Raw genomic sequence first — 14,902 nt, 5'->3', positions numbered from 1 at the left:
TTAGATCACATTGGAATCAGACCATTTTGACAGACCAGTTAGATCACATTGGAATCAGACCAGTTAGACAGCCCAGTTAGATCACATTGGAATCAGACCATTTTTACAGACCAGTTTGATCACGTTGGAATCAAGCCATTTTGACAGACCAGTTAGATCACATTGGAATCACACCAGTTAGACAGCCCAGTTAGATCACGTTGGAATCAGACCATTTTGACAGACCAGTTAGATCACGTTGGAATCAAGCCATTTTGACAGACCAGTTAGATCACATTGGAATCACACCAGTTAGACAGCCCAGTTAGATCACATTGGAATCACACCAGTTAGACAGCCCAGTTAGATCACGTTGGAATCAGACCAGTTAGATCACGTTGGAATCTGACCATTTTGACAGACCAGTTAGATCACGTTGGAATCAGACCTTGGGCTTGGTTCGGGATTTTTTTTCTTTACCTTTTTTGTTCACAATATAGGCATTTGGTGTGTTTTTTCTGAAGTAGCTACCTGACTTATGAATGAACTACGGGTTACCTTTGTTACCTTATCCAAGCAAAGCACAGCTCTTTTAAAGATGAAAGTGCTCATGCCAGGTCAGTAAGCTCTAGAAGACAGTAATCTACAAAAACCAGACCCAACTTGGCACTGGAGGAAGTTGGGCACCACTCAGGAAAACATTTTGGTTTTCAACTGTGCCACCAAACTCCCTTGTTACAAACAGCTGGAAAATAATGAAATATAAGTCATTCCGTGTTAAAAGAAAAGCAACTGCAGTAATCAGGCTTGCTAATTGATTCAGTTTCAGTTTCAAGACAACAGCAATTAACACGAAGCAAATGTGCTAGCATCTGGGTGAAATACAAGGTGTCCCAACAGTGTTAAGAATAAGAATAGAATAATGATTTCTGACAAATGATGAAATCTAAACTTTACGTGGTGATGGAGTCAAACTCGCACCGAGAGTGAAAATGGGATGAGCTGATACATACGTTTCAAAACTTAGCATCACGGTACAGCAAAAATGTAAAGTTTTGCTTTAATACTCTGTAATGTTGATTGTAAATCTATTACCTGAGATATTGCACACATGGAGTTTTTATGAAGGTCATGTGCATGTCTCAGAAAAAAAACATGAAATGAAATATTAAGAAAAATTAATACTGCACTACTTAGTATGCGCTGTAGCAGGAGTTATACATACAGGACATTAAACATTCAATATTTCATAATAAGAAGATTCGTAGGTAGTCCAGGCGCAGGAGTGGAGCCTGCCTTCCCCACAGTCTGAGGTGACACTGGAGGTTATTCATTATTCCAGTGTGCTGAAAGGCCATGTGGCGAGCTATGTGTCGAGGTGCCAACCAGTTATATGTGACTTACAAGCAAAACATGGCAGCATTAATTCCATTCTCTTTTCTGTAAAACCTACCGCAGGGCTAATTAATTATTGCCTAGTGCACACTCAGAGGAATAGTACAGACTTAGAAGTGGAAAAGCCCTCCAGAATGTTGCTCAGTTGGTCAAATTATCAGGTGTTTGGTGAAATCAACTGGGTGAAAACAGTCACAGCAGGACTTTTAGGTTTGTAACCCGAATTTATTGTCCTCAGCAGAGCACAGGTACAGTGCTTGTGTTGGTCAAGTATAGGTCAAGTATAACATAATGTATTAATAACCTTTTCCTTCTGATGCAGCCGAGATTATGATACAGTGACTTGGGCCACACACATCTGGCCTGTTTATCTTCAGATTCCACCAGATGTACTTTAAATTACATCAAGATTGGATAACCTCATAAACTCTAAAATTAAAAAACCAAACCAAAAAAACAAAAAAACAAAAACAAAACAAAAAAACCCCACAGATGGTTCCAGACTTATATTCCAGATTTTCATAACTAAACCTTTTAATTAATGTCATGGTGGTTAATGAATAATTCCTAATACGAATAATTCCTTATTAATGTTCATTAATACCATGTTTTTATTAATACCATGTTTTTAAGATTAATAACTGAATAATAGATCTGTGCTTTAATTTGTAGAACAACCAATGGCTGGCCTTGTCGCTTGTAACCTAATTAAACTTAAACACAGATCAAAAGTGACATGTCTGAATATCAAATTAATTTGACCCTCTTTTTTTGTGCGTGCACAGTCTGGGCGGTATAATTATGGCTTCCCATCGTCAGCTCTGGAACACAGATCCACGCAGCCGTGACGGCCGCTGCCTGTTACCGCTTCTCTGCTCTGGGTGAGCGGGCCGGAGAAGCAACCTTACATGCCTCCTCTAATTACATGTCAGCCATGAGCCACAGAACCACACACTTCTGTCTGCAGCTTATAATTGAGTCTGTTTAGCTTCATTAAAAGATCATTAGAGGCTTAAAGGCTTCTGTTATATTATTTTAATTTCCCCACTATGACCTTGATGTAAAAACCAAGGAAAGACAACAGACATCGAAAATAACTATAAGGGTGCCCCTGCTGTAGATGCTCCAAAAAGTCTCATGAACCGCGAAGGTAAACAGCCAAGCAAAATGAAACTTACGGAAAGGTTTGTACAAATGCGTCATGCCTGATGACCTCATCTTTTTTAACAAATAGAAGTTATTGCAGTTTCACTGTTGGTTTATCTGTCACTACAATCGTAGGCTAACCTGAAATGATGAGGTCACCGTTCACCTGAAAATCTCTCCCAACATCCTGACAGATGTCCATGCATCTCAGATTACAGATCCAAAAACTATTGTCAATCAAATAGCTTTGAACTCTTAAAGAATATAGTGTTTTTTATATAATATATCGTTGTTATCATCATTGAATCTATCGTAAAATCTCCACATCTGGAGGGTTAGTTCATAAAACATGGCTGCAAAAATACAAGAATAACCGTGTTCATCGCTAAGCTAAAAGTATTTCAGGGGAAATACCTTGTCATGTTCTGATTCTGAGAAGGTTTGAGTTTGGGGAGGCAGGGAATGATTGAAGTTTATTTGATGCTGTCATGAAGGAAGTTTTGTCTCGAGGGAATAACTCATTTCATTGTCTCGAGGGAATAATTAATTTCTAACTGTTTCATTACAACAAAGGGTGATTTATTTCCTAAAGCCACAACACAGTCACTTTGAATATGTGAATATGTGCCTATTCAAAACTTGTAGCGAAGTGCAGAGTAAAAAACAGATACCTGCAGATGTTGAGTATAGTGGTGTGTTCAACATCTCTCCAGTTCATTCAGCATGTGTGTGGGCACCTCATTGTTCTACATGACGTCTTTGTGCCGTGTGCCACCTTCGTCATAAGAGTTCCGTGCGAGTTGTTTGCAGGACAGCTGTGATGCAGTTTCCAGGACCGGGATAGATAGTGTAGTGAAGGCTTTCAGAGCTGATGAGTTTAAGAGCATGCCTTTGTTGCTGTATGCTCTGAAGGAGAGAGAGAGAGAGAGAGAGGCAGAGAGAGAGAGAGAGAGGGATGGGGGGGGGGCGTGGATCTGGAACTCCGTTGCTGTGGTGTTATCATCATCCCACTATCAACAAGCTGATATGGGTCAAGGCTTCCCAGTGCTGGTCCCGGGTTCCCTCTCTGTGGTGGTCTGCAGCCACAGTGACGTTGTTGCTCTCAGTGATGGGCATGGAGTGATGGGCTTGCGTGGAATATCAGTAACAAACACGAGCTGTCTGCCGGGAGACGTGTCCCGTAATTATCCAAGACAAGAAAAAATCTCCTAGCATGTTGTTGTTATGAGCTGATCAGAAACGCGAATTTGTTTATTTAGTTCAATTAAAGAAGCCATGGTAACCAGCCACAACCATCTGGTCGGAATTATCATCAGATCAGACTCTTATGTTGGGAGAAAAGTTCAGATTTCCTACCAAGTGAAATGCCTCGTGGATAAAACCCACTCTCTGTTGGAGCAGGTGTGTTGTAGCACCACCAACTCTGTGTATGACAGGTATGTATTTCCTGGTGAACTTAACTAGACCTCTGATGCCTCCAGAGCCATAGAGAGCAGTCTGGCATGTCCTGCCCTCAGAGAGGCTCGGAGGACCCGTCTTCAGGACTGACAGCAAGTCAGTGTAACCGGCGGTAACAGCCCGAGAAAATAGAGTCTAGCATTAAGGTCATGAGTGGAATTTTCTCAAATACAGCACTGAGGGTAATGGAAGATATTAGAAGATTCTGACACAACAGAAAAAAAATGTTATCTGCTTAGTTTTTTAGACTACAGAAGAAGCAAAGGTGATACAAAGATGTTCCTTTTTTGTCTTCACATTATTTTCAAGTTAGGTGTTAGGTGTTGGGAAAGGCGGTAGATTGTTTTGTCTGTGCGCTCCTAAACCAGAGCTGCAGCAGCTCTCCTGTACCCTCGCCTGACGTCCTGCTCACGGCTGCGGAGGGCCGGGAGCGCCCACGTCACCGCAGTGGAAGCGGCTCCGGTGCATGGCGTGCCTGAGCCCTGCCGGGCACGCGAGGGCTGCAGGGATCGGGAACCTTAAAGCAAACAAGAAAGTCTACCTACAGTCTCCAGTTTCCACAGAGTAATTCCATGTGACAGGTTAAGCAAATGCAACTTGATCGAGAAGCTTTATTTTCAACAATAGTAGCCCCTTGCTTCATGGAAATTACAAAAGAGCTTTGGGAACACTTTGCATATATTTGTGTCTGTGTTTAAACTGATTTAAATTGAGCGTGTATCCATTTTCTGGGGAATTTGTATTATTAAGAATTGACTGAGGGGGTGTATGCTGTGTTATCATCTATCAGTAGAGGATTGGAGGTGATCATACCAGTTATTCAGTAAAGTTTATAATATATCTTACTGACTGTCATTATTTGTCATTTAGATTAATAAACTTCACATTGCTGAATGTTTTTGAATGTAATTTTCCAAAACATTCTAGTTTTTATTAGATGTAATATTCACACAATTCAATTTGGTCTTAAATTTCAATTTTCCCAGCTTGGTACTGATAGACCTTTACTGCTTCCTTACAGCCGTCCTGTAACGTGGGCTTTAGCTCTAGAAAATAAAATAAGATCACTAAATTTGAACAGTAAATTAACACTGAGTTTTACTAAACACTCTGCGCGTTAGCTTACGGTTAAAATGAAACAGCCATATTTCCTGTGGGTAACAGGCTTTTGACGTCATTGTAAAATAGGTGAAACTTTATTTTCAGGCAAAGTAGTAGTGCCTCAGTGAGGGGGAACTATCGGAGAGGTCAGAGGGAAAGATTGATTTCTCCCAACACCCAGTGTGAAACGAGTGATAAACCCAATAAATCCCATCTGACTAACCTCACTATGAGCATCTTAAGAGCAAACATTTGTATGAATACCATGTAAGATAAACAACATCATGTCATGTGAACGTTTCACTGAACAATCCCAAAGTGCAGGGACACAGGGTCCAGTCAGCATGTGTGCCATGTCTGAGCCACAGAAGATCAGCATCACGAGAGCCACGCGACGTGCCCTCGGGGTGCGTTTCAATCGTCACACTGATTGGATAGGGAAGCGATCTGAGTCGATGTGGTAACTGTAAGATGGTAACTGTAACATGGTAATGCACGCGACAGGAGCTTTTCCCAGAGGGTAACTCGCGGCTAGCACCGTGGCACACGCGATGCCTCACCGGCAGCAGAAGCAGCTCCAGCTGTGAGCACGTGTGACGGCCACTTCGACCACGTGTGATCTCCACCCCCTTTGCCAAATAGATGATTCAGCAGCACCATTGTGCTCCGTCAGCTCCGTCATATACAAAACATGACACATTTTTTCTTGTGATTAAAAAACCCCAAAAAACTCATCTGGTAGTCTGACTTTGTTCCTTGCATAGTTAGTCAGACACCTTCATCCTTTTCTTGGCTTAGGTTAGCTTTGCAGAGCTTTGGTGGAGACTTGGTCAGATATATAACTGCTGTGTACTGGGGTTAAAGATGTAGTGGTATTGCAGTGTTGTGCGCGAGGTTTCCAGGGAAACAAAACCTTTTGGACAGAGGTCCTTCATCACCTGAACACTTATTTATGCATATATCTGCATTTATACTCTGAATTGCCTTTTTATTAGAGACATCTAGTACTGTGTCAGGCTTCATTTGGTCTTCAGAACTGCAGTAATTCAATGTTGAAATTATTTTTGCATAAATCTTGGTCCACGTGGGTTGGATAGATTCTCACAGTTGCAGCAAATTAGATGGCGGTACTGACTTGCTCTGAGCAGATCGTTCTACACCTAATCTCAGAGATGCTCTACAGAATTAAGCTGTCATGTTCCTGGAACCGATCCGTGACTATACGACCCTTGTCATGGTGCGTTGTCTTGCTGAAAATGTTCTTCTGCCAAATGATAAACAGATGAAGGGATGAACTTGGACATCCATGATGCTTAGCTAAGCCCTACTGTCCAAATGTCCATCCACACATATCAGGAGACCCAAGGTGTTCCAAGAAACCATTCCCCACATCATTACTCCACCTCCACCAGTCTGAACTGCTGACACCTGACAGGAAGTGCATATCGATTCATGCGCTTTGTCTAAGATTCTGATCCTCCCATCAGCACGGGGCGACAGAAATCTGGACTCATCTGACCAGGTGATGTTTCTCCACTGCTCAGTGATCCAATTTTTGTTCTCTTTTGCCCACTGGAATCTTGCCTTTCAGTTTCCCTGAGACAGCAACAGCACTCAAACTGGTCATCTACAGTTATAGCCTGTCCATGCTAAGGAACCACGTGTTGTGTGTTTGGACGTGTTAGTTGGAGCGCCAGCGTTACGTTTGGCTGCAGTCTGCTTGACGCCCGTTCATCAAAACAACTCCTGACATCCTCCTCTGACCCCTTTGGCTGATGAGTTGTTTACACCCGCACTATAGTCTAGCTCCGATGACCACGCCCCATTCCAAGTCCTTCAGACTGCTTGGTTTTCCCATTCTAATGCGGATTCACACTGAAACTGATCCACAGAAAACTCGCCCACCTAATTTAATGCTGCACTCCAGGGTCACATGTCCAATTCTCACATTCCTAAAGGTCAGGTGTTATTCAGTGTGTATATAACTGAAGAAGATGCACTGCACTTAACTTAATCATCTAGAGGTATTAACATTGTAGCACTACATAAGCTTTCCCAAGGAACAGGACAGTGTGGATAAAGGCCATTCATCAGCTGTGCAAACAAAGTGCTTCTGACACTCTAGCAGGTGAAACCAGTTTCTCTTCAAAACATTAGATGTTTAAATCATAACATTCAATTCCATGGTGTTCTAATATACATTAAATTGAATATCTCATAATTTAACTTAAGCCTTGGAATAGCGTGATGACGTATTTCCAGACAATGGGGACACGTAAACATTAACATATATTAGGCAGCTACTCAGTATGACTGCATATTCTAACCACATTCCCTCAATTATCGATAATATTCATCATTATCTCATAATCTCCACCATTTCAGACACTGGTACTAATCTGACTCTTCCAGTATCAAGATGAGCAGAGCTATAAATTCCAAACACACATTACACCTAAAATAACCCCCACCTAATCGGATGAAGTGGGCTCCTTCCTTTGGGTAAGAGAGCGGGATAGTGGAGTTCAGCGCTGGCGTGGGGCTTGGAGCAGAGGTGGTCCTGGACGCTGCAGTCGCAGGCATTTCCCACAGAAGGGGTGGGCAGAAATCACAGGAATGAACATCCCACCCTCCCCCCTCCTCCTCAAGGTCGCCGTGGCTACAGAGGGGCAGCCTAGCAGAGTGGGGAGACTAAAATGTTTCCACTCATTTTAATTTTGATCCTTCTCCCGGTTTTCGCTGCCTCCACGAGAGACTGTGAAGGATGATCCCAGAGTTTTGATGCTGAGGTTTGACGCTACTCTTCACACTCTGCAGGCCTAGCCAGAGGAGGGACTGATGGATGGAGGCACACATTTGTCATATAATTGCACTGTCAGTCATTTTAAGGAGGCTGATAACACACTAAGCTCGTGCGGTACAAGTGCAGAAAGCTCCGAGCACCGCACGCAGGACTTCACTGGACACGTCTAGGAGTCTGGCTCTCTTGAGATGGGATCAGATCTGCAGCATGAATACGCCAGATTCTTGGGTACCATAGCTGCAAAGTTTTACATTGGCTTTGGTTATTTTAAGTGTGTGAAAACGTTGACTGAAGCCAAAGATGACACGATGCAATGCCTTGGATTAGCAGTAGGGGGCAGTGTCTCTACAAAGCTGAGCAGATTTAGGAGAAAACTTTGAAAGGACTCTCTTTCTCTTTCTCTCTCTCTCTCTCTCTCTCTCTCTCTCTCTCTCTCACACACACACACACACACACACACACACACACATAAAAAAGGTAAGTATAAAGCGATATTTTTCTGCTGATTGGATGCTTATACAAGCTCTGTCAATGGCATTTCCATGCCTGAGATTTAGGTGAATCATTGAGGCTGCTATATATGCCTCGCTGTTCCTCTTCTTCTCCTCCTCTTCCTCTCCTCCTCTTCACCTCATTGCATTAGCAAATGGGCATGCAGAGTCCATCGCTATTAGCAAATGAGATTTAAGGCACTGGGCCGTGTCGAGATACGATTTGATCAAGTGAAGCTGGAGCTGGTGAGCCTTGATGGCGATGCCCATGTAAACCTGGAGAAAGAGAGAGCTTGCGCACATCAGTCCAGGATGTAAGAAGACCTATTAGCAGCTAAATTACTAATATATTCGTCTGATTGTGTCTGAAGCTCACTTGATTGCTTTGGTAAAAGGTCTGATTGCAGCCTGGAAATGGTGTGCACCCAGTTCACAGGTGATATATTCCCCCCCCCCCCCCCCCCACCCCCCATTATCCCCCTCCGCCCCCGTATCTAGTGGCGAGCCGCCAAAACATCCGTCCTGTGTTCGCTTCTACCGTGAGGTCGACCTCTCTATAGCTAACAAACGATAGCAGATCAAAGGCTATGATTTCAAAGTCAAAGCCAGAGAGATTTAGCTGCCCAGGAGTCAGACGGACAGAATGGACTAGCGCAGGGGTGAAGGAGCACCGTGGCCCGGCTCGGTGGAGATCGGCGCCGCACTTGCGGCCAGTTGTCCGCAGAGCCTCTACTTGGCACCAGCTCGGGGGAACTGTGGAGGAGTCGAGCCGCTGCGAGCACCACGCCTTGACAGGGGCGGGCGTCTGTCTGCTGTAGCCCCTGAGCTGGCCCGCTGATAGACACACAGCTGTAGCCACTACGGAGAAGGGCTGCTTTAAGAGAGAGAGAGAGAGAGAGAGAGAGAGAGAGAGAGAGAGAGAGAAGACATGCCAGTACGGGAGCCGAGCCCCAGCGTGGAGGTCCATGCGGGGGCCTTGTCTAAGGGTGCATCTCTCCTCACTCCAGTCTACAGAGATCCCTGTCATGCAGGAAGACATGAAGCCTGGTGAGTCTACGGGTTCTCAAATTTCAGCACACGGTCCAATCTCACCGTCAGTGCATGAAACAGAACCCGCTGTTTACACAAATCACCAAAGTTCAAACTCATGCTAGAAGTTTGATACAAAGTCAAGTAACCTTTTTATTTTTTATAGTTAGAGAGCGATCAAACATTTCCAAAACAAAAACTTGACAACTTCAGTTGTGATCTGTGATCTGACCTGCGCATCTCGACTCAGCGGTTCATTTCCATAAAAGCCTGTAAAACCTTCCTCTGCTGTGCTGTGCGCTCAGCAGTTGCCTCTTTGGGGCTTTTTACTCATCAAGAGCACCGTTGACATGCTGAGTTTCTATTTGCCCAAGTCGGCGACATGGCAAATTCCCATTAGCAGTTACGTAAGGGAGCAGGGCAGCCTCTGGAGCGAGGTGTGGGAGTTAAGCGTTTAACCCTCATCTTTGTCCGTGTGAACCCGCCCCGCCCCTGAAACAAGCTCGGCCGTGCTGTGTCCGCCACACGTTTGTCAGCCCGAGTAACAATTTCCGGCCCCCCCGCCCACCCCCCCCAGTTCACGCGGCCACCGAGCACTACGGTGGATGCGACCCTGGGCCGGATCGAGCTTATACGAGCAGCATTGCAAATGAGCGTGTTATGACATAATTCCCGTACTCCACGTATTTGTAAACACCTTCATGCATGGCAGAGGTCGCTTTTTTTCCGTGCCGTGGGCCAGACGGGGAAAACAGAGAAGCGAGCTTAATGGGACGAATGGAACTGTTTCCTTAATGACTGGGGGGGGGGGGGGGCAGCGCGGGGCAACGCGGGGCGATGTGAGCCATGAAGAATGCATCGGGCTCGGCAGGAGGAGGGCGTGGAGGCGGCAAGGACCATGCTGAAATGGCCCTCAAAATGCAGCTCACATTTGTGCACTCGGAGAGCTGGTGAATAGCTCCTCTTAAAGGCACTGCATTTAAGCATTACATTCAATATGACATCTTGTGTAAGGACAAAAGAGCCTTATTGCAGGCCTGCACGGTGTCTCTGCATAACAGCGTGGGAAAATTACCGATCTGGTACCTTCCGAGAGCGAGCGCAGTGCCGAAGCCCCACGCTCTTTTTCAGGATTAGGTCCGATTTTGAAACCGTCTAAATCAAATCTAGAAGTGCAGAGAAGAAATTTAGGGTTGTGGCCAGAAAAGGCAGAGAGGCTAGTTTTTTTTTCCCTCCTGTTTTTGGACAAAGTTTTGAAAGGGAGTTAAACTCGGTGTTTCTTTCCTTATCTCTTCCAGTGGACACGTGTAGTGTGTCCCGCACAGTCCCAAGAGGTGTGGGACCACAGGAGGATGGGTAGACGTCTGGGTAGACGTCTGTGCTGTAGGATTGGGCTCCCACAGGCCAGCCCATCTCCCCGAGGGAGCCTGGTACCACGTCGCCACACAGCACAAACACATCTGCCACTGTACACACAAAAGCTAGGCAAACACACACATGTATGCAGAGACACACCAAGTCCGAGGCAGTTACGCACACGCATGCATACACACACCCCATGGTCTCTCAGGCATGGAGGATAGGCGGAAAACTGAGTTCATGCAAGTGTTTGCTAACAAATCCCTGCGTGCGGTGCTCGACCCAGTGCAGCTCACTGGTGGATCTGAAAGGCTGTTGTTTCAGCTGGAGACTGAACTGGGGCTCACAACACGGAAGATTTACTTCTCACGGCTGTAGAATAAGGAAGGTCTGCTACCCACAACATGAAGCCGTGCATCTGTGCTTTTATGTGGATGCCTGTAATAGCTGCGAGGGCACGGACCAAAGAAAAGAGCCTTGTTAAGATTTATCTGCATTAATGTAGCGCGTAACTGCAGCTGAGTAAACCATTTCTCTCTTCCTCTCTCCTTCTCTCCCACTCTCCCTTTCTCCTCTTTGTCTCTCTCTGTTTGTCTCTATCCTGTTTTTCTCTCTCTCTCCCCCGTCTTTGTGTGTTTGTTTCATTCTCTGTCTCTCCGTTTCTGTCTGTCTCTCTCTCTCTCTCTCTCTGTTTCATTCTCTCTGTCTCTCTCCGTTTCTCTCTCTGTGTATCTCTCTCTCTCTCTTTCTCTCTTTCTCGCATCTTATCTCCAGAGCTACACTAAAACCACCTGCACTAAAGTGAGGGACCCACAGGGAAGTGCCCACATTCCCTTCAGCACTGGCACAGGCAAACCAGATGGTGTTGCCATGATTTATTGTGAACTCAGGAGCGTGCACGGCTCACGGGAGCGTGCACGGCTCACAGAGAGCCATTACACAAGAAAGCCGATGCTCAGTGAAAATGAAGTCAGCGTGTTTCGTGAACCCGCGCCCCACTTTGACGCAGTGTTTACAGCGCCGGGGAGAGAAAATCGATCATAATACCCCCCTGCAAACTGTCTGGGGGAAATAACACGTGTGTGCTGACATATCCTTAGGAGAGAGAAGGGGGGCACTGGGTAGGTATGCAGTCCGGGTAAAGGCACGGTTTCGACACCCCCCCCCCCACACACACACACACACACACAAGCTCACTTCTCAATTGTTTGTATTGATCGTGCTTGGCTTTAAGATGTCATCGAGGATGAACCTCGGAGAAAATGGGTTTTCTACAAAGAGAATGTTATCGCCTCCTTTCGAGGAGCTCCTCTACGTCTTACCTGAAAGACGCGTCGCAGAGATAAAAGGAGAATAGCGGCACAGACATGGACAGCGTGAGAGGGTAAAGGCCCTGGGTTGGTATTTTCACTTACGGGCCGTACGGTTTATGGTGATCACCCGCCAAAAACAATCTCTTCCCAACATTCACGCCCGTGCTTCCTCTGTCTGGCCCGGAGCACCTAAATGTCAGGTGCATATGATATGCAAATGCAGGCAATAAAGACCAATACCGCAGAAATTGATCTGTCCTTCCCACACGGAGCCCTGCGAGTGCTTCTCAGCTCCGAAGCGAACGTCCATGGAGAGGGAACGCCGGCTCCGGTTCGTTATCAGCTGTCCTGATCGTTAAAAGCTGGTGACATCCTGAGGGGGCTGATCAAAGCAGCGCTCCGCTTGGCACGGCCGAGCGGCCGGGTCAAGCAGGAAGTTGAGCCGTCAAATGCCCTCTGACTATCATTTGCATTAGAGATGAGGCTGAGCACGTCTGAGCCATGCTGACTTATTTATAACTCAAAACACTCTGAGGAGAGAAGCTCTGTTTTGTTAGTTTAACCCTCTCGAGTGCAGCATTATTCAGAGTTGTTGCAGTAAAAGATACAGTTCTCTCTATAGTATTATGTAATATTATTAGAATATCAATATGCATTTTCAGCGACCTGTTAGTCTTCAGGTAAGTTAAGGAAAAAGTAAAGAATAGTTTCATCTTTGTAATGGCGTCGGCGCTCACAATAATAGTTGCGATTCGCCGAGGTGAAACCAGCACCCTAGATGTGTCGTAGCCATGCACCTCGCGGTCTGGCATGCCGGTATTCTTGAGCTCCAATCCGGAAAGGGCAGGGAAAACTTCTTCTCCAGGATAAATGTTCAGGACGGTAGGCGGCCCGGTTGATTACAGCGGTGGAGTGGTGAGACAGACCATGACAATGGCATGTTCCTCCTGCAGTACGGCTCAATTAAATGAAGGATGAGAATAATGAGGCGACAGGAGGGTGGAGGTGGCAACGCATCACTTCCTGCCTCTGGTCCAGGGCTCTTTTTTGACATGCGTTGCTTTTAGCGCAGCTCAGCAAATGGATGTAATTGATTTTTCCTGCCCTGCCATTATGTTGAGTTTATCTGCCACCCAGTCAAGATCCCGTGTGAAATGGGTTTGTTGAGGGCATCTGGGGTATTTTTTGTTTGTTTGTTTGTTTTTGTTGTTGTACAGGTGGTTAATTGGTTGGGGTTTTGTTTACAGTGTCAAGGATACTCAAATCAAATCAAATCATTTATATAATGCTTTTTACAACAGATGTTGACACAAAGCAGCTTTACAAATGTCCGAGTCCACGCCCCCAGTGAGCAAGCCAAGGGCGACAGTGGCGAGGAAACAGACCCCAGAGCATGAGGAAGAAACCTTGAGAGGAACCGAGACTCAAAGGGGGGGCCGTCCTCCTCTGACCAGATTAGTGTAAATTAATCTTTGGTATCAATGCATTTCATAACAACTAGGGGTTTGGACTTTGTAATAAGTTTTTTTATTATTAATTTTTAATGATAAGTCTGTAGGACCTGTGAAATGGAAGAATGCTCATTAAAAGCTTGTTTTCAGACTGTTCAACCATTCTCAGAAACCACATTCAGCGTTTGTTTTGCACTTCAAAGTTAGAGTTTGAAATTTGAATAAGCTCTTTTCTCTTCTCGCATGTCATTGTTGTCACTCCTGGATTTTAAATGAGTTAAAAAAAAAAAAATAACTTTGAACTCTTAAAAAAACATTAATGTCCATTGAATAGAACATTACAGAATGGTGCCTTCCTTTTAGCAGTCTGACAAAATTTTAACAAGACAACTTAATAAATCTGTGATCAAAATGAATCAAAACCTTTAGCTAAAAGCATTGGTACAGCAATGCAATTTGATAGCAGTGAGCAGAACCAGCGGGAGGTCAAGGTCAAGGTCAAAGCTGTTTAAACGCAGCACACGATGAAATCCAGAGTATCAAGGTAAGAGGGTTTTCCCAGCAGCGCTCTCTTCACGCATCCCCTCCGAAACAATCATGACACCTTTGTTTTCTACAGAGTCGGAAGAAATGACACAGAAGTTGTTTAACCTGATGGAGAAAGTTAAACCTGGTGGAAAAATGTGCTACTAAAAGCTCCACCACCTACACGTGTGAAGCGGGTGTAGGCAACGCAAACATTACTTTCAGACGTGTAAGGCAGCACTAAAAGCCACATGATTAGCAGGCAGCTGGTCGAACTCTTTTGTTTTCTTTTTCTACCACTTTCTCCTGAGCGGAGAAAGTCGCAAGTCTTGGTCCAGGTTTTAAAGGGTGCTGACGATCTTTGCTATCTGCCAAGAGAAAACTGAAAGGAAAAAAACAAAACAAAAAACCCTCCACACAACTGAATCAGCAACACAATCAATCATACCCTCGTCACCACTTAATAAAGGAAGTGCAGTTTCTTTTTTATAAGTAAATGTCATAACGGAAAATCTACTGAGCTCTGTGTTCATGTTTGAACGAACACCTGCAAATGACCTTTTGATGTAGCATGTCTTAGCCTTGTCATGAAGCTTATCAAAACGTTCTCTCCCTCTCCTGAGACCCAGCTTTCTACTCCCTACCAATAAGCTTGGTTGCGCTACCAAATAATAAACACATTCTGCATCAGGTGGAGAACCTGTGCTATCTCTTTCCTCTCCAGGAATGGCCTCCCCGCCCAGTGACTGGGCACTGGACATGATGGTTTAGACAGACACGTGTATTTCATGGACATGACAAATTTCCCCACACTTCCAGTTACTATCTTTTCCCAGCTAATGAAAGAAAAGC

This window comes from Electrophorus electricus, chromosome 2 (genome assembly GCF_013358815.1).
Source record: "Electrophorus electricus isolate fEleEle1 chromosome 2, fEleEle1.pri, whole genome shotgun sequence".
NCBI classification, from domain to species: Eukaryota; Metazoa; Chordata; class Actinopteri; order Gymnotiformes; family Gymnotidae; genus Electrophorus; species Electrophorus electricus.
Note: the sequence above shows the minus strand (reverse complement) of the source record.